This window comes from Arachis hypogaea, chromosome 19 (assembly GCF_003086295.3).
Source record: "Arachis hypogaea cultivar Tifrunner chromosome 19, arahy.Tifrunner.gnm2.J5K5, whole genome shotgun sequence".
Lineage (NCBI taxonomy): Eukaryota > Viridiplantae > Streptophyta > Magnoliopsida > Fabales > Fabaceae > Arachis > Arachis hypogaea.
Genome location: NC_092054.1, coordinates 64,223,114 through 64,249,741, shown reverse-complemented (window position 1 = coordinate 64,249,741; position 26,628 = coordinate 64,223,114). Strand labels below are relative to the sequence as shown.

Below are 26,628 nucleotides of genomic sequence, written 5' to 3'. Positions count from 1 at the left end.
CTAAAGCATAAACCCTAAAATATAAACCCTAAATCCTAAACCATAAACCCTCAACCCCAAACCGTAAATCCTAAACCCTAAACCCTACACCAACTACCACAATCTCTAGAGCCTAAACCCTAAACCATAAACCTTCAACCCCAAACCATAAACCCTAAACCCGAAACCCTTAACCCCAAACCCTACAGCCTAAAACCTAAACCCTAAAACACAAACCATAAACCCTAAACCTTAAACCCTAAACTATAAACCCTAAACCACAAACCCTCAACCCCAAACCATAAATTGTAAACCCGACACCCTAAACCCCAAACTACAAATCCTAAACCCTAAACCCTAAACCATAAACCATCAATACCAAATCATAAACCCTAAACCCTAAACCCTACACCTTAAACTCTAAACCTCAAACGTTAAAGCATAAACCCTAAACTATAAACCCTAAATCCTAAATCATAAACCCTAAACCCCAAACCATAAACCCTAAACCCTAAACCATCAACCCTAAACCACAAATCCTAAGCATATACCCTAAACAATAAACCCTCAACACTAAACCATAAACCCTAAATCCTAAACCATATACCCTAAACCCTAAACTATAAACCCTTAACACCAAATCATAAACCCTAAACCCTAAACCCTACACAATAAGCACTAAACCACACACCCTAAAGCATAGCCCCTAAACTGTAAACTCTAAACCCTAAACCAAAAACCCTAAAGCCTAAACCATGAATCCTAAACCCTAAACCCTACACCCTAAACAACAAACCCTTAAGCTTATACCCTAAACCATAAACCTTCAAACCCAAACCATAAACCATAAATCCTAAACCCTACACCCTAAACTCTAAGCCACAAACCCTAAAGCCTAAAGCCTAAACTTTAAAGCCTAAAGCATAAACCATAAACACTAAACTCTAAACCACAAACCCTAAAGCCTAAACACTAAAAACTAAACACTAAACTCTAAACCCTAAATTCAACAGCCTAATCCCTAAACCCTAAACCCTAAACCCCAAACCCTAAACCCCAAACCCTAAACACTAAGGCGAAAGCCTAAACCCTAAACCACTGACACTATAGCCTAAACTATAAACTATAAACCCTAAACCCTAAACCCTAAACCCTAAACCCTAAACCCTAAACCCCAAACCATAAACCCTCAACCCCAAACCCTAATATTATACCCTAAACCCTACACCCTAAACCTTAAACCACAAATCCAGAGCCTAAACCCTACACGATATACCCTTAACCCATACCATAAATCCTAAACCCTAAACCCTACACCCTAAACCATAAAACACAAACCCTAAAGCCTAAACCCTAAACTATAAACACTAAATCCCAAACTATAAATCATCAATCTCAAACCATAAACCATAAACCCTAAACCCTACACCCCAAACCATAAACCACAAACCTTAACGCCTAAACCCTAAACCATAAACCATCAACCCTAAAACTTTAACCATCAATCATAAACCCTAATCCATAAATCCTCAACCATAAACCCTAAACCTTAAACCCTAAACCCTAAACCATGAATCCTCAAACACAAACCCAAAAGCCCAAACACTAAACCCAAAACCCTAAACCATAAACCCTAAACCTAAACCATAAACCCTAATCCCTAAAACCTAAACCCTAAAACCTAAACCATAAACCCTAAACCCTGAAGCGTAAACCCTAAACTATAAACACTAAACCCTAATCCAAAACCCTCAACCCAAAACCATAAACCCTAAACCCTAAAACATAACCCTAAACCAGAAACCCTAAAGTCTAAAACATAAATAATAAACCCTCAACACCAAATCATAAACCCTAAACCCTAAACCATACACCCTAAACTCTAAACAACAAACCCTAAAGCATAAACCCTAAACTATAAACCCTAAATCCTAAACCCTCAACCCCAAACTGTAAATCCTAAACTCTAAACCCTACACCTTATAACACAAATCCCAGAGCCTAAACCCTAAACCATAAACCCTTAACCCTAAACCATAAACCCTAAATCCTAAACCCTAAACCCTTAACCCCAAACCGTAGAGCCTAAATCCTAAACCCTAAAGCCCAAACCATAAACCATAAACCCTAAACCCTAGACCATAAACCCTAAACCACAAACCCTAAACCCCAAACAATAAACTATAAACCCTGAACCATACACCCTAAACTCTAAACCACAAACCCTAAACCACAAACCCTCAACACCAAATCATAAACCCTAATCCTAAACCCTGCACACTAAACCCTAAACCACAAACCCTAAAGCATAAACCCTAAACTATAAACCATAAATCCTAATCCATAAACTCTAAACCCTAAACTCCAAACCATAAATCCTAAACCATACACCCTAAACCACAAATCCTAAATCCTATACCCTAATCCATAAACCTTCAACACCAAACCATAAACCCTAAATCCTAAACACTACACCCTAAACCCTAAACCATAAATCCTGAACACCAAATCATAAACCCTAAACCCTAAATAGTACACCCTAAACCCTAAATCACAAACCCTAAAGCCTAAACCCTAAATAATAAACTCTGAACCCTAAATCATAAACCCTAAACCCTAAACCATACACCCTAAACTCTAAACAACAAACCCTAAAGCATAAACGCTAAACTATAAATCCTAAATCCTAAGCCATAAACCCTCAACCCGAAACCGTAAATCCTAAACCCTAAACCCTACACCCTATACAAGAAACCCTAGAGCCTAAACCCTAAACCATATACCCTCAACCCCAAACCATAAACCCTAAATTCTAAATCCTAAACCCTAAACCCTTAACCCCAAACCCTACAGCATAAAAGCTAAACCCTAAAACCCAAACCATAAACCCTAAATCCTAAACCCTAAACCACAAACCCTCAACCCTAAACCATAAACTGTAAACCCTGAACACTATACCCTAAACTCTAAACAACAAACCCTAAAGCCTAAACCCTAAATAATAAACTCTCAACCTTAAATCATAAACCCTAAACCCTAAACCCTACACCCTAAACTCTAAACCACAAACTCTAAAGCATAAACCCTAAAATATAAACCCTAAATCCTAAACCATAAACCCTCAACCCCAAACCGTAAATCCTAAACCCTAAACCCTACACCCAATACCACAATCTCTAGAGCCTAAACCCTAAACCATAAACCTTCAACCCCAAACCATAAACCATAAACCCTAAACCCTAAACCCCAAACCCTACAGCCTAAAACATAAACCCTAAAACCCAAACCATAAACCCTAAACCTTAAACCCTAAACTATAAACCCTAAACCACAAACCCTCAACCCCAAACCATAAATTGTAAACCCTAAACCCTACACTCTAAACCCTAAACCCCAAACCCTAAACCCTAAACCCTAAACCATAAACCATCAACACCAAATCATAAACCCTAAACCGTAAACCCTACACCTTAAACTCTAAACCTCAAATGTTAAAGCATAAACCCTAAACTATAAACCCTAAATCCTAAATCATAAACCCTAAACCCCAAACCATAAACCATAAACCCTAAACCATCAACACTAAACCACAAATCCTAAGCATATACCCTAAACAATAAACCCTGAACACTAAACCATAAACCCTAAATCCTAAACCATATACCCTAAACCCTAAACTATAAACCCTTAACACCAAATCATAAACCCTAAACCCTAAACCCTACACAATAAGCACTAAACCACTAACCCTAAAGCATAGCCCCTAAACTGTAAACTCTAAACCCTAAACCAAAAACCCTAAAGCCTAAACCATGAATCCTAAACCCTAAATCCTACACCATAAACCACAAACCCTTAAGCTTATACCCTAAACCATAAACCTTCAAACCCAAACCATAAACCATAAATCCTAAACCCTACACCCTAAACCCTAAGCCACAAACCCTAAAGCCTAAAGCCTAAACTTTAAAGCCTAAAGCATAAACCATAAACACTAAACTCTAAACCACAAACCCTAAAGCCTAAACACTAAAAACTAAACACTAAACTCTAAACCCTAAATTCAACAGCCTAATCCTTAAACCCTAAACCCTAAACCCTAAACCACAAACCCTAAACCCTAAGCCAAAAGCCTAAACCCTAAACCACTGACACTATAGCCTAAACTATAAACTATAAACCCTAATCCCTAAACAATAAACCCTAAACCCTAAACCATAAATCCTAAAGCCTAAACCCTAAATAATAAACCTTAACCCTAAACCTTAAACCCTAAACCCTAAACTATAAACCCAAAATCCTAATGCCTAAACCCTAAACCCTAAACCCTAAAGTCTAAACTACAAACCATAAATCGTAAACCCTAAACCATCAATCTTAAACCCTAAACAATAAATCCTCAACCCTAAACCCTAAACCTTAAACCACAAACCTAGAAGCCCAAACACAAAACACTAAGACCTAAACCCTAAACCCTAAACCCGAAACCCTAAAGCCTAACTCTAAACGCTAAAGCCTAAAGTCAAAACCACAAACACTAAAGCCTAAACGCTAAACTATAAACACTAAACCTTAATCCATAAACCCTAAATCTGAAAACCATAAACCCTAACTCTGAAACCATACACCTGAAACCCTAAACCACAAACCCTAAATCCTAAACCCTAAACAATAAACCCTCAACCCCAAATCATAAACCCTAAACCATAAACCATACACCCTAAACTCTAAACCACAAACCCTAAACCCTAAACCATAAATCCTCAACCACAAACCCTAAACCCTAAGCTGAAAGCCTAAACCCTAAACCACAGACACTATAGCCTAAACTATAAACTATAAACCCAAAAGCCTAACCGATAAACCTTAAACCCTAAACCCTAAACCTTAAACCCTAAACCCTAAACCCTAAACCCTAAACCCTAAACCTTAAACCTTAAACCTTAAACCATAAACCTTAAACCTTAAACCCTAAACCATAAACCCTTAAAGCCTAATGCCTAAACCCTAAAGCCTAAAGCCTAAAGCCTAAACCACAAACCCTAAATGCTAAACCTTAAACGATGAATCCTAAACACTAAACCATAAATCCTCAACCCTAAACCCTAAACCTTAAACGACAAACCCAAAAGCCCAAACACTAAACACTAAGCCCTAAACCCTAAACCCTAAAGCCAAAACCACAAACACCAAAGCCTAAACCCTAATCCATAAACCCTTAAGCCAAAACCATAAACCATAAACCCTAAACCACAAACCCTAAAGCCTAAACCCTAAACAATAAACCCTCAACCTCAAATCATAAACCCTAAACCATTAACCCTACACCCTAAACTCAAAACCGCAAACCCTAAAGCATAAAGCCTAAACTATAAACCCCAAAGCCTAAACCATAAACCATCAACCCCAAACCGTAAATCCTAAACCCTAAAACCTACACCCTACACCAACAACCCGAAATCCTAAACCCTAAACCATAAACCCTCAACCCAGACCATAAACCATAAACCTTAAATTTTAAACTCTTAATCCCAAACCCTATAGCCTAAAACCTAAACCCTAAACCCTAAACATTAAACCATAAACCCTAAACCATAAACCCTAAACCCTTGACCCTAAACACTAAACCCTAAACCCTAAACCATAAACCATAAACCATAAACCCTAAAGCATAAACCCTCAACCCCAAACCATAATCCCCAAACCCTAAACCCTACAACCTAAACCTAAACCTAAATCACAAACGCTAAAGCCTAACCCTAAAACATAAACCCTCAACACCAAATCATAAACCCTAAACCATTTAAACCCTACAACCTAAACCCTAAACCACAAACCCTAAAGCATAAACCCTAAATAATAAACCCTAAACTAGAAACCATAAACCCTACACCCTAAACCACAAACCCTAAACCTTATACCCTAAACCATAAACCATCAACACCAAACCATAAACCCTAAATCCTAAACCCTACACCTTAAACCCTAAACCCTAAACCATAAACCCTCAACACCAAAACATAAACCGTAAACCCTACACTCTAAATGCTAAACCATAAACCCTAAAGCATAATCCCTAAACTATAAACCCTAAGCCCTAATCTATAAACCATAAACCCTACACCCTAAACCCTAAACCCTACACCCTAAACCACAAACCCTAAAGCTTATACCCTAAACCATCAACCACAAACCCTAAAGCCTAAAGCCTAAACCCTAAACCCTAAACATTAAACACTAAACAATAAACCCTAAAGACTAAACACTAAACACTAAACACTAAACACGAAAACATAAACCCTAAACCCAAAAGCCTAAACCATAAACCCTAAACCCCAAACAATAAACCCTAAACCCTAAACCCTACAACCAAAACCACAAACCCTAAAGCTTATACCCTAAACCATAAACCCTCAAACCCAAACCATAAACCCTAAATCCTAAACCATACACCCTAAACCCTAAGCTACAAACCTTAAAGCCTAAACCCTAAACCCTAAACCCAAAATACTAAACCCTAAACCAAAAACCCTAAAGCCTAATTCCTAAACCCTAAACCCAAAACACTAAACCCTAAGTTGAAAGCCTAAACCTTAAACCGCAGACACTATAGCCTAAATTATAAGCTATAAACCCTAAAGCCTAAACACCCAAAACCCAAAACCATAAACCCTAAACACTAAACCCTAAACCCTAAACCCTAAATCCTAAACCATAAACCCTAAACCAGAAACCGTCAATCCTAAACCATAAACTGTAAACCCTGAACCTTACACCCTAAAACCTAAATCACACACCCTAAAGCCTAAACTTTAAACCATAAACCATCAACACCAAATCATAAACCCTAAATCATAAACCATACACCCTAAACCCGAAAGCATAAACCCTAAACTATAAACCCTAAACCATAAACCCTAAACCCTAAACCCCAAGCCATAACCCCTAAACCCTAAACCCTAAACCATAGACCACAAATCCTAAAGCTTATACCCTAAACCATAAACCCTCAACACCAAACTATAAACCCTAAATCATAAACCCTACACCCAAAACCCTAAACCATAAACCCTCAACTCCAAATCATAATCCCTAAACCCTAAACCCTACACCCTAAACCCTAAACCGCAAACCCTAAAGCATAATCCCTAAACTATAAACCCTAAACCATAAACCATAAACCCTAAATCCCAAACCATAAATCCTAAACCCTAAACCCTACACCCTAAACCACACACCCTAAAGCTTATATCCTAAACCATAAACCCTCAAACCCAAAAGTAAACCCTAAATCCTAAACCCTACACCCTAAACCCAAAGCCACAAACCCTAAACCCTAAAGCCTAAAGCCTAAAGCATAAACCCTAAACCCTAAACCCTAAACAATAAACCCTAAACCAAAAACCCTAGAGCCCAAACACTAAACTCTAAACCCTAAACCCAAAAGCCTAATCCCTAAACCATAAACCCCAAACCTAAAACCCTAAGCTGAAAGCCTAAACCTTAAACCAATGACACTATAGCCTAAACTATAAACTATAATCCCTAAAGCCTAAACCATAGACCCTAAACCCTAAACCCTAAACCCTAAACCATAAACCATAAACCCAAAACCCTAATGCCTAAACCCTAAAGCCTAAGCCAAAAGCCTAAACCCTAAACCACTGACACTATAGCCTAAACTATAAACTATAAACCCTAATCCCTAAACCATAAACCCTAAACCCTAAACCATAAATCCTAAAGCCTAAACCCTAAATAATAAACCTTAACCCTAAACCTTAAACCCTAAACCCTAAACTATAAACCCAAAATCCTAATGCCTAAACCCTAAACCCTAAACCCTAAAGTCTAAACTACAAACCATAAATCGTAAACCCTAAACCATCAATCTTAAACCCTAAACAATAAATCCTCAACCCTAAACCGTAAACCTTAAACCACAAACCTAGAAGCCCAAACACAAAACACTAAGACCTAAACCCTAAACCCTAAACCCGAAACCCTAAAGCCTAACTCTAAACGCTAAAGCCTAAAGTCAAAACCACAAACACTAAAGCCTAAACGCTAAACTATAAACACTAAACCTTAATCCATAAACCCTAAATCTGAAAACCCTAAACCCTAAACCTTAAACCATGAATCATAAACCCTAAACCATAAATCCTCAACCCTAAACCCTAAACCTTAAACTACAAACCCAAAAGCCCAAACACTAAACCATAAGCCCTGAACCCTAAACCCTAAACCCTAACCCCAAAACCCTAAAGCCTAAACCCTAAACTCTAAAGCCTAAAGCCGAAACTACAAACACTAAAGCCTAAACCCTAAACTATAAACACTAAACCCTAATCCATAAACCCACAACCCAAAAACATAAACCCTAAACCCTAAACCATACACCCTAAACACTAAACCACAAACCCTAAAGCCTAAACCCTAAACAATAAACCCTCAACCCCAAATTATATACCCTAAACCATAAACCCTACACCCTAAACTCCAAACCACAAACCCTTAAGCATAAAGCTTAAACTATAAACCTAAACCATAAACCATAAACCCTCAACCTCAACCCCACACCGTAAATCCTAAACCATAAACCCTACACCCTACACCCAACACCACAAACCCTAAAGCCTAAACCCTAAACCATAAACCCTCAACCCCAGACCATAAACCATAAACCCTAAACCCTAAACCCTAAACCCTTAAACCCAAACACTATAGCCTAAAACCTCAACCCTAAACCATAAACCTTAAATCATAAACCCTAAACCATAAACCCTAAACCCTAAACCCTAAACACTAAACCCTAAACCCTAAACCCTAAACCATAAACCATAAACCCTCAACCCCAAACCATAAACCGCAAACCCTAAACCCTACAACCTAAACCTAAACCTAAACCACAAGCCCAAAAGCCTAACCCTAAACCATAAACCATCAACACCAAATCATAAACCCTAAACCCTTTAAACCCTACAACCTAAACCCTAAACCAAAAACCCTAAAGCATAAACCCTAAACTATAAACCTTAAACCGTAAGACATAAACCCTAAACCCTGAACCATAAACCCTAAACCCTACACCCTAAACTCCAAATCACAAACCTTAAAGCATAAACCCTAAACAATAAACTCTAAAGCCTAAACCATAAACCATCAACCCCAAACCGTAAATCCTAAATCCTAAACCCTACACCCTACACCACAAACACTAAACCAAAACCCTAAACCATAAACCCTCAATCCCAGACCATAAACCATAAACCATAAACCCTAAACCCTAAACTCTTAACCCGAAACCCTACAGCCTAAGACATAAACCCTAAACCCTAAACATTAAACCATAAACTATAAACCATAAACCCTTAAACCTAAACCCTAAACACTAAACCCTAAATCCTAAACCGTAAACCATAAACCCTAAACCATAAATCCTTAACCCCAAACCATAGACCGCAAACCCTAAACCCTACAACCTAAAGCTAAACCTAAATCACAAACCCTAAAGCCAAACCCTAAAACATAAACCCTTAACACCAAATCATAAAACCTAAACCCTTTAAACCCTACAACCTAAACCCTAAACCACAAACCCTAAAGCATAAACCCTAAACTATAAACCATAAACCCTACACCTTAAACCACAAACCCTAAACCTTATACCCTAAACCATAAACCCTCAACACCAAACCATAAACCTAAATCCTAAACCCTACACCTTAAACCCTAAACCCTAAACCCTAAACCATAAACCCTCAACACCAAATCATAAACCGTAAACCCTACACCCTAAACGCTAAATAACAAAACCTAAAGCATAATCCCTAAACTATAAACCCTAAGCCCTAAACCGTAAACCCTAAACCATAAACCCTAAATCCTAAACCCTACACCCTAAACCACAAACCCTAAAGCTTATACCCTAAACCATCAACCACAAACCCTAAACCCTAAAGCCTAAAGCCTAAACCCTAAACCCTAAACACTAAACCCTAAACCATAAATCCTAAAGACTAAACACTAAACACTAAACACTAAACACAAAACACAAAAAAATAAACCCTAAACCCAAAATCCTAAACCTTAAACCATAAATCCTAAACCCCAAATAATAAACCCTAAACCCTACACCCTAAATCCTAAACCATAAACCCTCAACACCAAATCATAATCCATAAACCCTAAACCCTACACCCTAAACCCTAAACCACAAACCTTAAAGCATAATCCCTAAACTATAAACCCTAATCCATAAACCATAAAACCCTAAACCCCAAACCATAAACCCTAAACCCTACACCCTAAACCACACACCCTGAAGCTTAAACCCTAAACCATAAACCCTCAAACCCAAACCGTAAACCCTTAATCCTAAACCCTAAACCCTAAACCCTAAAGCCTAAACCATAAACCATCAACCCCAAATCGTAAATCCTAAACCCTAAACCATACACCCTACACCACAAACCCTAAACATAAACCCTAAACCATAAACCCTCAACCCCAGACCATAAACCATAAACCATAAACCCTAAACCCTAAACTCTTAACCCGAAACCTTACAGCCTAAAACCTAAACCCTAAACCCTAAACATTAAACCATAAACCCTAAACCATAAACCTTTAAACCTAAACCCTAAATCCTAAACCGTAAACCATAAACCCTAAACCATAAATCCTCAACCCCAAACCATAGACCGCAAACCCTAAACCATGCACACTAAACCCTAAACCACAAACCCTAAAGCATAAACCCTAAACTATAAACCATAAACCCTAATCCATAAACTCTAAACCCTAAACTCCAAACCATAAATCCTAAACCATACACCCTAAACCACAAATCCTAAATCCTATACACTAATCCATAAACCCTCAACACCAAACCATAAACCCTAAATCCTAAACACTACATCCTAAACCCTAAACCATAAATCCTGAACACCAAATCATAAACCCTAAACCCTAAACAGTACACCGTAAACCCTAAACCACAAACCCTAAAGCCTAAACCCTAAATAATAAACTCTGAACCCTAAATCATAAACCCTAAACCCTAAACCATACACCCTAAACTCTAAACAACAAACCCTAAAGCATAAACGCTAAACTATAAATCCTAAATCCTAAGCCATAAACCCTCAACCCGAAACCGTAAATCCTAAACCCTAAACCCTACACCCTATACCACAAACCCTAGAGCCTAAACCCTAAACCATATACCCTCAACCCCAAACCATAAACCCTAAATTCTAAATCCTAAACCCTAAACCCTTAACCCCAAACCCTACAGCCTAAAAGCTAAACCCTAAAACCCAAACCATAAACCCTAAATCCTAAACCCTAAACCACAAACCCTCAACCCTAAACCATAAACTGTAAACCCTGAACACTATACCCTAAACTCTAAACAACAAACCCTAAAGCCTAAACCCTAAATAATAAACTCTCAACCTTAAATCATAAACCCTAAACCCTAAACCCTACACCCTAAACTCTAAACCACAAACTCTAAAGCATAAACCCTAAAATATAAACCCTAAATCCTAAACCATAAACCCTCAACCCCAAACCGTAAATCCTAAACCCTAAACCCTACACCCAATACCACAATCTCTAGAGCCTAAACCCTAAACCATAAACCTTCAACCCCAAACCATAAACCCTAAACCCTAAACCCCAAACCCTACAGCCTAAAACCTAAACCCTAAAACCCAAACCATAAACCCTAAACCTTAAACCCTAAACTATAAACCCTAAACCACAAACCCTCAACCCCAAACCATAAATTGTAAACCCTAAACCCTACACTCTAAACCCTAAACCCCAAACCCTAAACCCTAAACCCTAAACCATAAACCATCAACACCAAATCATAAACCCTAAACCGTAAACCCTACACCTTAAACTCTAAACCTCAAATGTTAAAGCATAAACCCTAAACTATAAACCCTAAATCCTAAATCATAAACCCTAAACCCCAAACCATAAACCATAAACCCTAAACCATCAACACTAAACCACAAATCCTAAGCATATACCCTAAACAATAAACCCTGAACACTAAACCATAAACCCTAAATCCTAAACCCTATACCCTAAACCCTAAACTATAAACCCTTAACACCAAATCATAAACCATAAACCCTAAACCCTACACAATAAGCACTAAACCACTAACCCTAAAGCATAGCCCCTAAACTGTAAACTCTAAACCCTAAACCAAAAACCCTAAAGCCTAAACCATGAATCCTAAACCCTAAACCCTACACCATAAACCACAAACCCTTAAGCTTATACCCTAAACCGTAAACCTTCAAACCCAAACCATAAACCATAAATCCTAAACCCTACACCCTAAACCCTAAGCCACAAACCCTAAAGCCTAAAGCCTAAACTTTAAAGCCTAAAGCATAAACCATAAACACTAAACTCTAAACCACAAACCCTAAAGCCTAAACACTAAAAACTAAACACTAAACTCTAAACCCTAAATTCAACAGCCTAATCCCTAAACCCTAAACCCTAAACCCTAAACCCTAAACCCCAAACCCTAAACCCTAAGCCAAAAGCCTAAACCCTAAACCACTGACACTCACTACAAGAAAAAAGGCCTGTCGGCACCCTTTTTTCTTGCCACGCTTTTAAAGCGTGCCCAAAAGTGGTCTATAGGCACGCTTTTGCGAGGGTGGCCATTGATTTGTGATTTGGCCACGCTTTTTTTTGCCACTCTTAAAAAGCGTACCCATAGAGAGAAATCGACACGCTTTTACGAGAGTGGCCACTGATTTGATATTTGGTCACGCTTTTTTTGCCACACTTGAAAAGCGTAGCTATAGAAAGAAACCGGCACGCTTAAAAAGCGTGGCTATACCTTGTGTATTTTGACACCGTAAAAAAACGTACCGATAGAATTCCCTCTCCTAAAATTTAGTTTCCCACCTATTTTTCCCACACTTAACCTTTTTTTTTTCCTAAGTTATCAAATTTTACCCAACAACACACTAATAACTTACACACTAACTAAAACAATGAAACCCTAAAAGTTCAGCGTTCATCTTCTCGCTCGAACCCTCTCGAACCCTAAAAGCTAAGGCGCCGTCAGCTTCATCTTCGCGATCGAACCCAGCCCTGGTCGTGGTGCTGCTCGCCTCTCTCTGTCGCGATTCTGCTCAGCCTCTCTGTCGCGGTTCTGCTTAGTCTCATCTTCTCGAACCCAGCACTTGTCGTGGTGCTGCTCGCCTCTCTCTGTCGCGGTTCTGCTCAGCCTCATCTTCTCGAACCCACCCCTGGTCGTGGTGCTGCTCGCCTCTCTCTGTGTCGCGGTTCTGCTCGCCTCTCATCCCACATCTGGCATTAAGGTTTGTTTTTTCTAGCTTTATCGATTTTGTTTACTTGCGATTATGCTTGGTGCGTTCTTTCAATGTTAATTCTCTGCTTATTATTCCATTGCGGATCATTTTCTATTACTTTCTGGATGGTGATTGGTCCTAGGTGCTGCTGAGTAGTTGGGGAGCAGGTGTTTGCTCATCCTCTTCACTCTTTGAGCATCTCTCAAGAGCTAAGCTTCTTTGTTTTTTCTTTTATCAGAACCATGTGTTCTTGAAGCTTTCTGGTGGAGGTGAGATTTTTCAGCAATGTTCTTTTTTATTATTCATTATTATTTTATCAAAATGGTTATGTATTTTGATAGTGATAATGCGTCCTGTGGCATAGTGTTGTTCAATGTCATGTTTTTCTTCATATTTTATTTTATTTTTGGGAATTTGGGTTTTATACTTCAATTTGATTTCTAGATTTTGAATCTGGTTATGTTTATATATGCTTGTTCCTCATATTAATATGAAACTACAATGTTTGGTGTGAATGAATTTTCTTTTTGCTTTGGATTTGGACCTCTCACCATTGATAATGTGGTTAATTTCATGGGCTTTTTTTAATGCTAAATATTTCTGGAAGAATGTATGGAACTACTAATTCAGAATTTCCTGTTTCAATTGAGACTCTCAATGTTTTTAAGTTTTTGTGATTCAAGGAATTTATAGGTACTCAGAACTGTTTGTTAGTCCAGTGCCAGAGATTGATCCATACGGAAAACCCTGTTTAGTGAGATAAGATTGGATTGTTTTTCCAATTGAAACAAATAATGAAACTTGATAGCAAAATAAAATGACATGCAACTTGATTATTTTTAGTGTTTGTTCTCAAAATCTTTGCACTAAGACTAGCCGTTCTTGTTATTGATGTCAAGTCAACTTGTTTAATCCTTGAATAATCATGTTCTTTTAGAATTGTATGGAAACAAAAACTGCTCTTACATCTACCTGAGATAGTAATTTTGATTTTCAAACTTAAACATCTCTGGAAAGCATTTTGCATTTAATCTGTTCATGATGAGTATAGCTTTTCTCATAGGAGCAATGATGAGAATGGTGGTTTTCTATTCTTCATGCCTGATATCCTACTTTAATTTAATCTTGCCTGTAATAAATTTTAAGGCAAAATTGCACATTTTTATTGGGGTGTTTGAAGGGTATTTTTTGCTTGTTATATAGAACAAGGAAGATACATTACAATTCTGAGATAAATTGAAGCTCCTAAGTATGCACTATGGATCCATTGATTTTTTTATTTTTATTTTATATATGATACAAATCAAGGAAAGCAATTTTTGCAAATTTGATTGAATATTGTGTGTGTTTGTGTTAATGTGTTACCTTTGTTACCCAAGAGCTTTTATAGCTATTAATGTGCTTTAAGTGCATTCTTTGGCTTGTGCTACCTTCATTTCTGGTCTTTGTAAATATTTGTAGGTTCATCTGTGACTTGATTTATTTTGTTGAACTATTTATTTTTTTGTAGTGGTTACGGTCCAAGGTAACTAAAAAATTTTCTGACACAACTTGCAGGCTCTATGTGATGAAGCAAGGTTCTGAGAGCATTTGGGTTCTATGCCGTATTAACTTTGGTTTGTAAATTCAACATATATCAAGGCAATTTGTTCTCTTTATAACATGATATACTCTTGTTGTATGGCTAAACAATCTTAGTAAAAGCAGGTTTATCTTGTAGCTGGGTTGATTGGAGGTTTTCTGACTTTTTTAATATCTGCATTCATGCTTCCTGCATGGGTATCCTACTGCTTATCAATTAAATCCTTTGGACACCAATCACTCAGGTACAATGTGAATGATTTTCAAATTTGTAACTACCATGTTTGCCTTTTCTGCACAGAATAAATTCTCACGTCCTTTATATATATATATATATATATAAAGGATATTCTCATATCTTGCTTCATCTTTGTTTTTTCTCAGCATTGATATGTTGATGCGATCTTTCTTTCTCTCACATTTGCTACTCATTTTTTTTCTTCTGCAGATCAACTATGTTTTACATATTACCACTAGTTCTATGCCTTGCCTATACTGTTTATTTTGGTGGGTCTTGTCCAGTTTCTAATAGAGAAGATGGGCATGATGGGTTCTCTTCCTCCTCCATATGGTTAGTGTGCTCTTTGAAAGAAAGAACTATTTACTTTTTATGATCCTAGTTATCAAACTAATGTATCAGAAACCTCTTTTAAGGTCTACAACAATAACCAGATCTTAGTTTCTGGAATCATTAAACTTTTGAAAATCATTTACCAGAAAAACCTATTGCTATATTGTATTGGTGACTTAACTTTCACATTCACATTATTTCCTAAACTTTATTTTGCATCCCAAGAACTAGTATGATTGCATAGCTGATGTTTAGCAATATATTTTTTCTGCACACATGTACTACATCTGTATAGAATACATGTAAATTCTAGTTGGGTAAAATCAAATGAAATATACGTATGGGATTATCCTGCTTGAGGTGCCTCTGTTAGTTGCACAGATTTTATAAGTTATGTAGATAAACATGTTCTATAAAATAATGAAGTTAGCAAACTTATTATAATTCTTGCTGCATATAACATCAAATTACAGGGCACTATGTTCCTGATATCATTGTGTCTGCATTAGTTGGTGTTGTAACTGGTTGGTCCATGGGTCCTCTATTGCCCATTTGTGGGCAGTGGCTAGCCAGGTCATCCATCTTGCAATTTCTGCTGCATTAGTTGAATGTTTCTCTTTTGGGTGGGTTTTGACTTTTGATACAGGGCATATTTTCTTAAATTGAAAGAATTTCTCCAACTATTAGTATTACTTTTAGTACTATACTGTTGTTATTCATACAAAAGCAACTGCTAAAGCTTTTATTTAATTGTGTTCTATATTCCCGTGGCTTGTAAGTTTAAGAATTAACGTGGAATATCTTTCTTTGCAGGCAATTTTTCCAGTCAGTTTTCTCTTTTCAAATAGTCTGAAGTTCCCTGCAAAAAGTGATGATATTTTGAAGCAGTATGAATTCTTTCCCATGTTATCTGTTCAGAATCAACATTTAAATTCTGAAAAGGGACCAAGGAGAGTCCACTTGGAGCTCTATTTAGGGTGAGTTGATCATGGTTAACCTACACAATCACACACTTATGTCTTGGTATGGTTTTTTTGTGGACTTGCTTGAAAATCTTGATTATAGTAATTGTTCAATTTCATATGAACATTTTTTGTCACATGATGACTTATTAGGATTGTGTGTTCTGCTGACACAGATTTATGGTGAAGATGAATGGTCATTTGGATTCTGGGAGCAAGGTACTGGAGTTTTTAGTTGCCCTTCTAGAAAAAATCTAATGTACACTCTCTATTTAGATTTCAGTTATTTTGTCACTTTTATGCCAAACAATTTATCCTAGCTTCATGTTCTAACATTTGTTATTAATTAATATAGTTTGATGCAAGTATATAGTTGAGCCTTAGTTGTATTTTAGTTAATACACTCTCTGTGCTTTTCCTTCTTTTATCATTGTCCTTTCTCTATTTTAATCTGTTACTTGGCCAGACAATGACTCAATGGGAACAATGAAAGATAGAAAGAAAGAATAGTAGGAGTGGAATTAGCTTTATGTGTTGCTGATTTGATTTTGATTCATATGAATAAGCTCAATCCCTTGTAAATTTGAGACTTTGGTACCACCAATTTCGTTTCCCATTTTCCTTTTTTTTTTCAGTTATGGTACTGGTATGTGCTTTCAAAGACATTGGCTGAAGATGCTGCTTGAAAATTTGTTAAAAAAAAAAAATTAACCCAGCAATGGTGATTGGACCTCTTTTGCAACCAGTACTTAACACAAGTGCTGCTGGTGTTTTGAATGTAACTAATGGTAATTTTTAAAATTCTATTTTCTGCATGTGGAAATGAAAATTGAAATACTAAATGATAAAAGTACAATATATAATGTGCAAGTCTATAAAGTATAAAGCTTATCTTTCTCTTATGATGTGTTTGTCAATGTGATGTTGATTCAAGTATAAACCCTTATTCCGATATAAAGTTGCTAAGCTTAAAGCGCAGAATATGAGAAGGCTATGGAAAGTTATAATGCTGTTGAAGCAGGAGGAGACAATGGAGAAGGAGAAGGAGATCATGAAGAGGGCTGATGAAAAATATGATAAGGAAGAAGCTGCGGCCAGTGAAGACGAGGAGTTTTAAAGCAAATGGTAGCAGGAGTTCTTCCCACATCAACTTTTTGTTAATCATAGTTCTACTGTATATCACTTTTTGGTTTTCCATCCTTCATATCTTTGGGAATATTACAGTTTTAATTCAAATTATTATTATTATAGCATGTAAATAATTCATGTAAATTAATAAAAAATTAATTCTTATGCCTTCTAATTTTCTCTTTTAATTATTATTATAGAATTGTAATTTTTTAATTATTATTAGGCATTCTAATTTTCTCTTTTTTTTAATTTGACAAAGGAATAGGCCACGCTTTGAAAGCGTGGCAAAAGGCTTTAGTGGGAAAGCCACGCTTTTAAAAGCGTGGCTGTATGTGCTCTATCGGCACGTTTTCAAAGCGTAGCCAAAACCAACTTTCTTGGCACGCTTCAAAAGTGTGGCGATATGTGAACTTTTCGGTACGCTTAAAAGCGTACCGATAGATTAACATCTATGGCCACGCTTTTAAGCGTGGCAAGAGTTGAAAGCGTGGCCAAAAGAAAAGCGTGCCGATAGATCTACAAAAGCGTGGCGATAGAGCAACCGGCACGCTGGCAGATGTGACCCTTTCAAAAGCGTGCCGATAGCTCAAAAAGCGTGGCGAAAAGCTATCGGTACGTTTTTTAGCACTTTTCGGCACGCTATAAAAGCGTGGCAGAAAGCTTATTTTCTTGTAGTGACTATAGCCTAAACTATAAACTATAAACCCTAATCCCTAAACCATAAACCCTAAACCCTAAACCCTAAACCATAAATCCTAAAGCCTAAACCCTAAACAATAAACCTTAACCCTAAACCTTAAACCCTAAACCCTAAACTATAAACCCAAAATCCTAATGCCTAAACCCTAAACCCTAAACCCTAAAGTCTAAACTACAAAACATAAATCGTAAACCCTAAACCATCAATCTTAAACCCTAAACAATAAATCCTCAACCCTAAACCCTAAACCTTAAACCACAAACCTAGAAGCCCAAACACAAAACCCTAAGACCTAAACCCTAAACCCTAAACCCGAAACCCTAAAGCCTAACTCTAAACGCTAAAGCCTAAAGTCAAAACCACAAACACTAAAGCCTAAACGCTAAACTATAAACACTAAACCTTAATCCATAAACCCTAAATCTGAAAACCATAAACCCTAACTCTGAAACCATACACCTGAAACCCTAAACCACAAACCCTAAAGCCTAAACCCTAAACAATAAACCCTCAACCCCAAATCATAAACCCTAAACCATAAACCAGACACCCTAAACTCTAAACAACAAACCCTAAACCTTAAACCCTAAACCCTAAACCATAAATCCTCAACCACAAACCCTAAACCCTAAGCTGAAAGCCTAAACCCTAAACCACAGACACTATAGCCTAAACTATAAACTATAAACCCAAAAGCCTAACCGATAAACCTTAAACCATAAACCCTAAACCTTAAACCCTAACCCTAAACCCTAAACCCTAAACCCTAAACCTTAAACCTTAAACCTTAAACCATAAACCTTAAACACTAAACCCTAAACCATAAACCCTTAAACCCTAATGCCTAAACCCTAAAGCCTAAAGCCTAAAGCCTAAACCACAAACCCTAAATTCTAAACCTTAAACGATGAATCCAAAACCCTAAACCATAAATCCTCAACCCTAAACCCTAAACCTTAAACGACAAACCCAAAAGCCCAAACACTAAACACTAAGCCCTAAACCCTAAACCCTAAAGCCAAAACCACAAACACCAAAGCCTAAACCCTAAACTATAAACACTAAACCCTAATCCATAAACCCTTAAGCCAAAACAATAAACCCTAAACTCTAAACCACAAACCCTAAAGCCTAAACCCTAAACAATAAACCCTCAACCTCAAATCATAAACCCTAAACCATTAACCCTACACCCTAAACTCAAAACCGCAAACCCTAAAGCATAAAGCCTAAACTATAAACCCCAAAGCCTAAACCATAAACCATCAACCCCAAACCGTAAATCCTAAACACTAAAACCTACACCCTACACCAAAAACCCAAAATCCTAAACCCTAAACCATAAACCCTCAACACCAGACCATAAACCATAAACCCTAAACCCTAAACTGTAAACCCTGAACACTATACCCTAAACTCTAAACAACAAACCCTAAAGCCTAAACCCTAAATAATAAACTCTCAACCTTAAATCATAAACCCTAAACCCTAAACCCTACACCCTAAACTCTAAACCACAAACTCTAAAGCATAAACCCTAAAATATAAACCCTAAATCCTAAACCATAAACCCTCAACCCCAAACCGTAAATCCTAAACCCTAAACCCTACACCCAATACCACAATCTCTAGAGCCTAAACCCTAAACCATAAACCTTCAACCCCAAACCATAAACCCTAAACCCTAAACCCCAAACCCTACAGCCTAAAACCTAAACCCTAAAACCCAAACCATAAACCCTAAACCTTAAACCCTAAACTATAAACCCTAAACCACAAACCCTCAACCCCAAACCATAAATTGTAAACCCTAAACCCTACACCCTAAACCCTAAACCCCAAACCCTAAACTCTAAACCCTAAACCATAAACCATCAACACCAAATCATAAACCCTAAACCCTAAACCCTACACCTTAAACTCTAAACCTCAAATGTTAAAGCATAAACCCTAAACTATAAACCCTAAATCCTAAATCATAAACCCTAAACCCCAAACCATAAACCATAAACCCTAAACCATCAACACTAAACCACAAATCCTAAGCATATACCCTAAACAATAAACCCTGAACACTAAACCATAAACCCTAAATCCTAAACCCTATACCCTAAACCCTAAACTATAAACCCTTAACACCAAATCATAAACCATAAACCCTAAACCCTACACAATAAGCACTAAACCACTAACCCTAAAGCATAGCCCCTAAACTGTAAACTCTAAACCCTAAACCAAAAACCCTAAAGCCTAAACCATGAATCCTAAACCCTAAACCCTACACCATAAACCACAAACCCTTAAGCTTATACCCTAAACCGTAAACCTTCAAACCCAAACCATAAACCATAAATCCTAAACCCTACACCCTAAACCCTAAGCCACAAACCCTAAAGCCTAAAGCCTAAACTTTAAAGCCTAAAGCATAAACCATAAACACTAAACTCTAAACCACAAACCCTAAAGCCTAAACACTAAAAACTAAACACTAAACTCTAAACCCTAAATTCAACAGCCTAATCCCTAAACCCTAAACCCTAAACCCTAAACCCCAAACCCTAAACCCTAAGCCAAAAGCCTAAACCCTAAACCACTGACACTCACTACAAGAAAAAAGGCCTGTCGGCACCCTTTTTTCTTGCCACGCTTTTAAAGCGTGCCCAAAAGTGGTCTATAGGCACGCTTTTGCGAGGGTGGCCATTGATTTGTGATTTGGCCATGCTTTTTTTTGCCACTCTTAAAAAGCGTACCCATAGAGAGAAATCGACACGCTTTTACGAGAGTGGCCACTGATTTGATATTTGGTCACGCTTTTTTGCCACACTTGAAAAGCGTAGCTATAGAAAGAAACCGGCACGCTTAAAAAGCGTGGCTATACCTTGTGTATTTTGACACCGTAAAAAAACGTACCGATAGAATTCCCTCTCCTAAAATTTAGTTTCCCACCTATTTTTCCCACACTTAACCTTTTTTTTTTCCTAAGTTATCAAATTTTACCCAACAACACACTAATAACTTACACACTAACTAAAACAATGAAACCCTAAAAGTTCAGCGTTCATCTTCTCGCTCGAACCCTCTCGAACCCTAAAAGCTAAGGCGCCGTCAGCTTCATCTTCGCGATCGAACCCAGCCCTGGTCGTGGTGCTGCTCGCCTCTCTCTGTCGCGATTCTGCTCAGCCTCTCTGTCGCGGTTCTGCTTAGTCTCATCTTCTCGAACCCAGCACTTGTCGTGGTGCTGCTCGCCTCTCTCTGTCGCGGTTCTGCTCAGCCTCATCTTCTCGAACCCACCCCTGGTCGTGGTGCTGCTCGCCTCTCTCTGTGTCGCGGTTCTGCTCGCCTCTCATCCCACATCTGGCATTAAGGTTTGTTTTTTCTAGCTTTATCGATTTTGTTTACTTGCGATTATGCTTGGTGCGTTCTTTCAATGTTAATTCTCTGCTTATTATTCCATTGCGGATCATTTTCTATTACTTTCTGGATGGTGATTGGTCCTAGGTGCTGCTGAGTAGTTGGGGAGCAGGTGTTTGCTCATCCTCTTCACTCTTTGAGCATCTCTCAAGAGCTAAGCTTCTTTGTTTTTTCTTTTATCAGAACCATGTGTTCTTGAAGCTTTCTGGTGGAGGTGAGATTTTTCAGCAATGTTCTTTTTTATTATTCATTATTATTTTATCAAAATGGTTATGTATTTTGATAGTGATAATGCGTCCTGTGGCATAGTGTTGTTCAATGTCATGTTTTTCTTCATATTTTATTTTATTTTTGGGAATTTGGGTTTTATACTTCAATTTGATTTCTAGATTTTGAATCTGGTTATGTTTATATATGCTTGTTCCTCATATTAATATGAAACTACAATGTTTGGTGTGAATGAATTTTCTTTTTGCTTTGGATTTGGACCTCTCACCATTGATAATGTGGTTAATTTCATGGGCTTTTTTTAATGCTAAATATTTCTGGAAGAATGTATGGAACTACTAATTCAGAATTTCCTGTTTCAATTGAGACTCTCAATGTTTTTAAGTTTTTGTGATTCAAGGAATTTATAGGTACTCAGAACTGTTTGTTAGTCCAGTGCCAGAGATTGATCCATACGGAAAACCCTGTTTAGTGAGATAAGATTGGATTGTTTTTCCAATTGAAACAAATAATGAAACTTGATAGCAAAATAAAATGACATGCAACTTGATTATTTTTAGTGTTTGTTCTCAAAATCTTTGCACTAAGACTAGCCGTTCTTGTTATTGATGTCAAGTCAACTTGTTTAATCCTTGAATAATCATGTTCTTTTAGAATTGTATGGAAACAAAAACTGCTCTTACATCTACCTGAGATAGTAATTTTGATTTTCAAACTTAAACATCTCTGGAAAGCATTTTGCATTTAATCTGTTCATGATGAGTATAGCTTTTCTCATAGGAGCAATGATGAGAATGGTGGTTTTCTATTCTTCATGCCTGATATCCTACTTTAATTTAATCTTGCCTGTAATAAATTTTAAGGCAAAATTGCACATTTTTATTGGGGTGTTTGAAGGGTATTTTTGCTTGTTATATAGAACAAGGAAGATACATTACAATTCTGAGATAAATTGAAGCTCCTAAGTATGCACTATGGATCCATTGATTTTTTTATTTTTATTTTATATATGATACAAATCAAGGAAAGCAATTTTTGCAAATTTGATTGAATATTGTGTGTGTTTGTGTTAATGTGTTACCTTTGTTACCCAAGAGCTTTTATAGCTATTAATGTGCTTTAAGTGCATTCTTTGGCTTGTGCTACCTTCATTTCTGGTCTTTGTAAATATTTGTAGGTTCATCTGTGACTTGATTTATTTTGTTGAACTATTTATTTTTTTGTAGTGGTTACGGTCCAAGGTAACTAAAAAATTTTCTGACACAACTTGCAGGCTCTATGTGATGAAGCAAGGTTCTGAGAGCATTTGGGTTCTATGCCGTATTAACTTTGGTTTGTAAATTCAACATATATCAAGGCAATTTGTTCTCTTTATAACATGATATACTCTTGTTGTATGGCTAAACAATCTTAGTAAAAGCAGGTTTATCTTGTAGCTGGGTTGATTGGAGGTTTTCTGACTTTTTTAATATCTGCATTCATGCTTCCTGCATGGGTATCCTACTGCTTATCAATTAAATCCTTTGGACACCAATCACTCAGGTACAATGTGAATGATTTTCAAATTTGTAACTACCATGTTTGCCTTTTCTGCACAGAATAAATTCTCACGTCCTTTATATATATATATATATATATATATAAAGGATATTCTCATATCTTGCTTCATCTTTGTTTTTTCTCAGCATTGATATGTTGATGCGATCTTTCTTTCTCTCACATTTGCTACTCATTTTTTTTCTTCTGCAGATCAACTATGTTTTACATATTACCACTAGTTCTATGCCTTGCCTATACTGTTTATTTTGGTGGGTCTTGTCCAGTTTCTAATAGAGAAGATGGGCATGATGGGTTCTCTTCCTCCTCCATATGGTTAGTGTGCTCTTTGAAAGAAAGAACTATTTACTTTTTATGATCCTAGTTATCAAACTAATGTATCAGAAACCTCTTTTAAGGTCTACAACAATAACCAGATCTTAGTTTCTGGAATCATTAAACTTTTGAAAATCATTTACCAGAAAAACCTATTGCTATATTGTATTGGTGACTTAACTTTCACATTCACATTATTTCCTAAACTTTATTTTGCATCCCAAGAACTAGTATGATTGCATAGCTGATGTTTAGCAATATATTTTTTCTGCACACATGTACTACATCTGTATAGAATACATGTAAATTCTAGTTGGGTAAAATCAAATGAAATATACGTATGGGATTATCCTGCTTGAGGTGCCTCTGTTAGTTGCACAGATTTTATAAGTTATGTAGATAAACATGTTCTATAAAATAATGAAGTTAGCAAACTTATTATAATTCTTGCTGCATATAACATCAAATTACAGGGCACTATGTTCCTGATATCATTGTGTCTGCATTAGTTGGTGTTGTAACTGGTTGGTCCATGGGTCCTCTATTGCCCATTTGTGGGCAGTGGCTAGCCAGGTCATCCATCTTGCAATTTCTGCTGCATTAGTTGAATGTTTCTCTTTTGGGTGGGTTTTGACTTTTGATACAGGGCATATTTTCTTAAATTGAAAGAATTTCTCCAACTATTAGTATTACTTTTAGTACTATACTGTTGTTATTCATACAAAAGCAACTGCTAAAGCTTTTATTTAATTGTGTTCTATATTCCCGTGGCTTGTAAGTTTAAGAATTAACGTGGAATATCTTTCTTTGCAGGCAATTTTTCCAGTCAGTTTTCTCTTTTCAAATAGTCTGAAGTTCCCTGCAAAAAGTGATGATATTTTGAAGCAGTATGAATTCTTTCCCATGTTATCTGTTCAGAATCAACATTTAAATTCTGAAAAGGGACCAAGGAGAGTCCACTTGGAGCTCTATTTAGGGTGAGTTGATCATGGTTAACCTACACAATCACACACTTATGTCTTGGTATGGTTTTTTTGTGGACTTGCTTGAAAATCTTGATTATAGTAATTGTTCAATTTCATATGAACATTTTTTGTCACATGATGACTTATTAGGATTGTGTGTTCTGCTGACACAGATTTATGGTGAAGATGAATGGTCATTTGGATTCTGGGAGCAAGGTACTGGAGTTTTTAGTTGCCCTTCTAGAAAAAATCTAATGTACACTCTCTATTTAGATTTCAGTTATTTTGTCACTTTTATGCCAAACAATTTATCCTAGCTTCATGTTCTAACATTTGTTATTAATTAATATAGTTTGATGCAAGTATATAGTTGAGCCTTAGTTGTATTTTAGTTAATACACTCTCTGTGCTTTTCCTTCTTTTATCATTGTCCTTTCTCTATTTTAATCTGTTACTTGGCCAGACAATGACTCAATGGGAACAATGAAAGATAGAAAGAAAGAATAGTAGGAGTGGAATTAGCTTTATGTGTTGCTGATTTGATTTTGATTCATATGAATAAGCTCAATCCCTTGTAAATTTGAGACTTTGGTACCACCAATTTCGTTTCCCATTTTCCTTTTTTTTTTCAGTTATGGTACTGGTATGTGCTTTCAAAGACATTGGCTGAAGATGCTGCTTGAAAATTTGTTAAAAAAAAAAAATTAACCCAGCAATGGTGATTGGACCTCTTTTGCAACCAGTACTTAACACAAGTGCTGCTGGTGTTTTGAATGTAACTAATGGTAATTTTTAAAATTCTATTTTCTGCATGTGGAAATGAAAATTGAAATACTAAATGATAAAAGTACAATATATAATGTGCAAGTCTATAAAGTATAAAGCTTATCTTTCTCTTATGATGTGTTTGTCAATGTGATGTTGATTCAAGTATAAACCCTTATTCCGATATAAAGTTGCTAAGCTTAAAGCGCAGAATATGAGAAGGCTATGGAAAGTTATAATGCTGTTGAAGCAGGAGGAGACAATGGAGAAGGAGAAGGAGATCATGAAGAGGGCTGATGAAAAATATGATAAGGAAGAAGCTGCGGCCAGTGAAGACGAGGAGTTTTAAAGCAAATGGTAGCAGGAGTTCTTCCCACATCAACTTTTTGTTAATCATAGTTCTACTGTATATCACTTTTTGGTTTTCCATCCTTCATATCTTTGGGAATATTACAGTTTTAATTCAAATTATTATTATTATAGCATGTAAATAATTCATGTAAATTAATAAAAAATTAATTCTTATGCCTTCTAATTTTCTCTTTTTAATTATTATTATAGAATTGTAATTTTTTAATTATTATTAGGCATTCTAATTTTCTCTTTTTTTTTAATTTGACAAAGGAATAGGCCACGCTTTGAAAGCGTGGCAAAAGGCTTTAGTGGGAAAGCCACGCTTTTAAAAGCGTGGCTGTATGTGCTCTATCGGCACGTTTTCAAAGCGTAGCCAAAACCAACTTTCTTGGCACGCTTCAAAAGTGTGGCGATATGTGAACTTTTCGGTACGCTTAAAAGCGTACCGATAGATTAACATCTATGGCCACGCTTTTAAGCGTGGCAAGAGTTGAAAGCGTGGCCAAAAGAAAAGCGTGCCGATAGATCTACAAAAGCGTGGCGATAGAGCAACCGGCACGCTGGCAGATGTGACCCTTTCAAAAGCGTGCCGATAGCTCAAAAAGCGTGGCGAAAAGCTATCGGTACGTTTTTTAGCACTTTTCGGCACGCTATAAAAGCGTGGCAGAAAGCTTATTTTCTTGTAGTGACTATAGCCTAAACTATAAACTATAAACCCTAATCCCTAAACCATAAACCCTAAACCCTA

General features: G+C 36.8%; 2 long non-coding RNA genes across 10 annotated transcripts; both read left to right on the top strand.

Annotated features, from left to right (window-relative positions):
- Positions 1 to 12,898: 12,898 nt before the first annotated feature.
- On the top strand, positions 12,899 to 17,757 carry LOC112776475 (uncharacterized). Of its 5 annotated transcripts, none has more exons than XR_003189975.3 (9): positions 12,899 to 13,349; positions 13,483 to 13,609; positions 14,898 to 14,956; positions 15,048 to 15,166; positions 15,370 to 15,492; positions 16,306 to 16,469; positions 16,631 to 16,673; positions 17,090 to 17,242; positions 17,476 to 17,757. It is a non-coding gene; the product is annotated as an uncharacterized lncRNA (long non-coding RNA). The 5 variants fall into 5 exon arrangements; XR_003189974.3 differs by having other exon boundaries at positions 17,434 to 17,757; XR_003189977.3 differs by lacking the exon at positions 17,090 to 17,242.
- A 3,442-nt stretch (positions 17,758 to 21,199) lies between these two features.
- LOC112776477 (uncharacterized) lies at positions 21,200 to 26,061 on the top strand. Of its 5 annotated transcripts, none has more exons than XR_003189986.3 (9): positions 21,200 to 21,650; positions 21,784 to 21,910; positions 23,198 to 23,256; positions 23,348 to 23,466; positions 23,674 to 23,796; positions 24,610 to 24,773; positions 24,935 to 24,977; positions 25,394 to 25,546; positions 25,780 to 26,061. It is a non-coding gene; the product is annotated as an uncharacterized lncRNA (long non-coding RNA). The 5 variants fall into 5 exon arrangements; XR_003189985.3 differs by having other exon boundaries at positions 25,738 to 26,061; XR_003189988.3 differs by lacking the exon at positions 25,394 to 25,546.
- Positions 26,062 to 26,628: the final 567 nt, after the last annotated feature.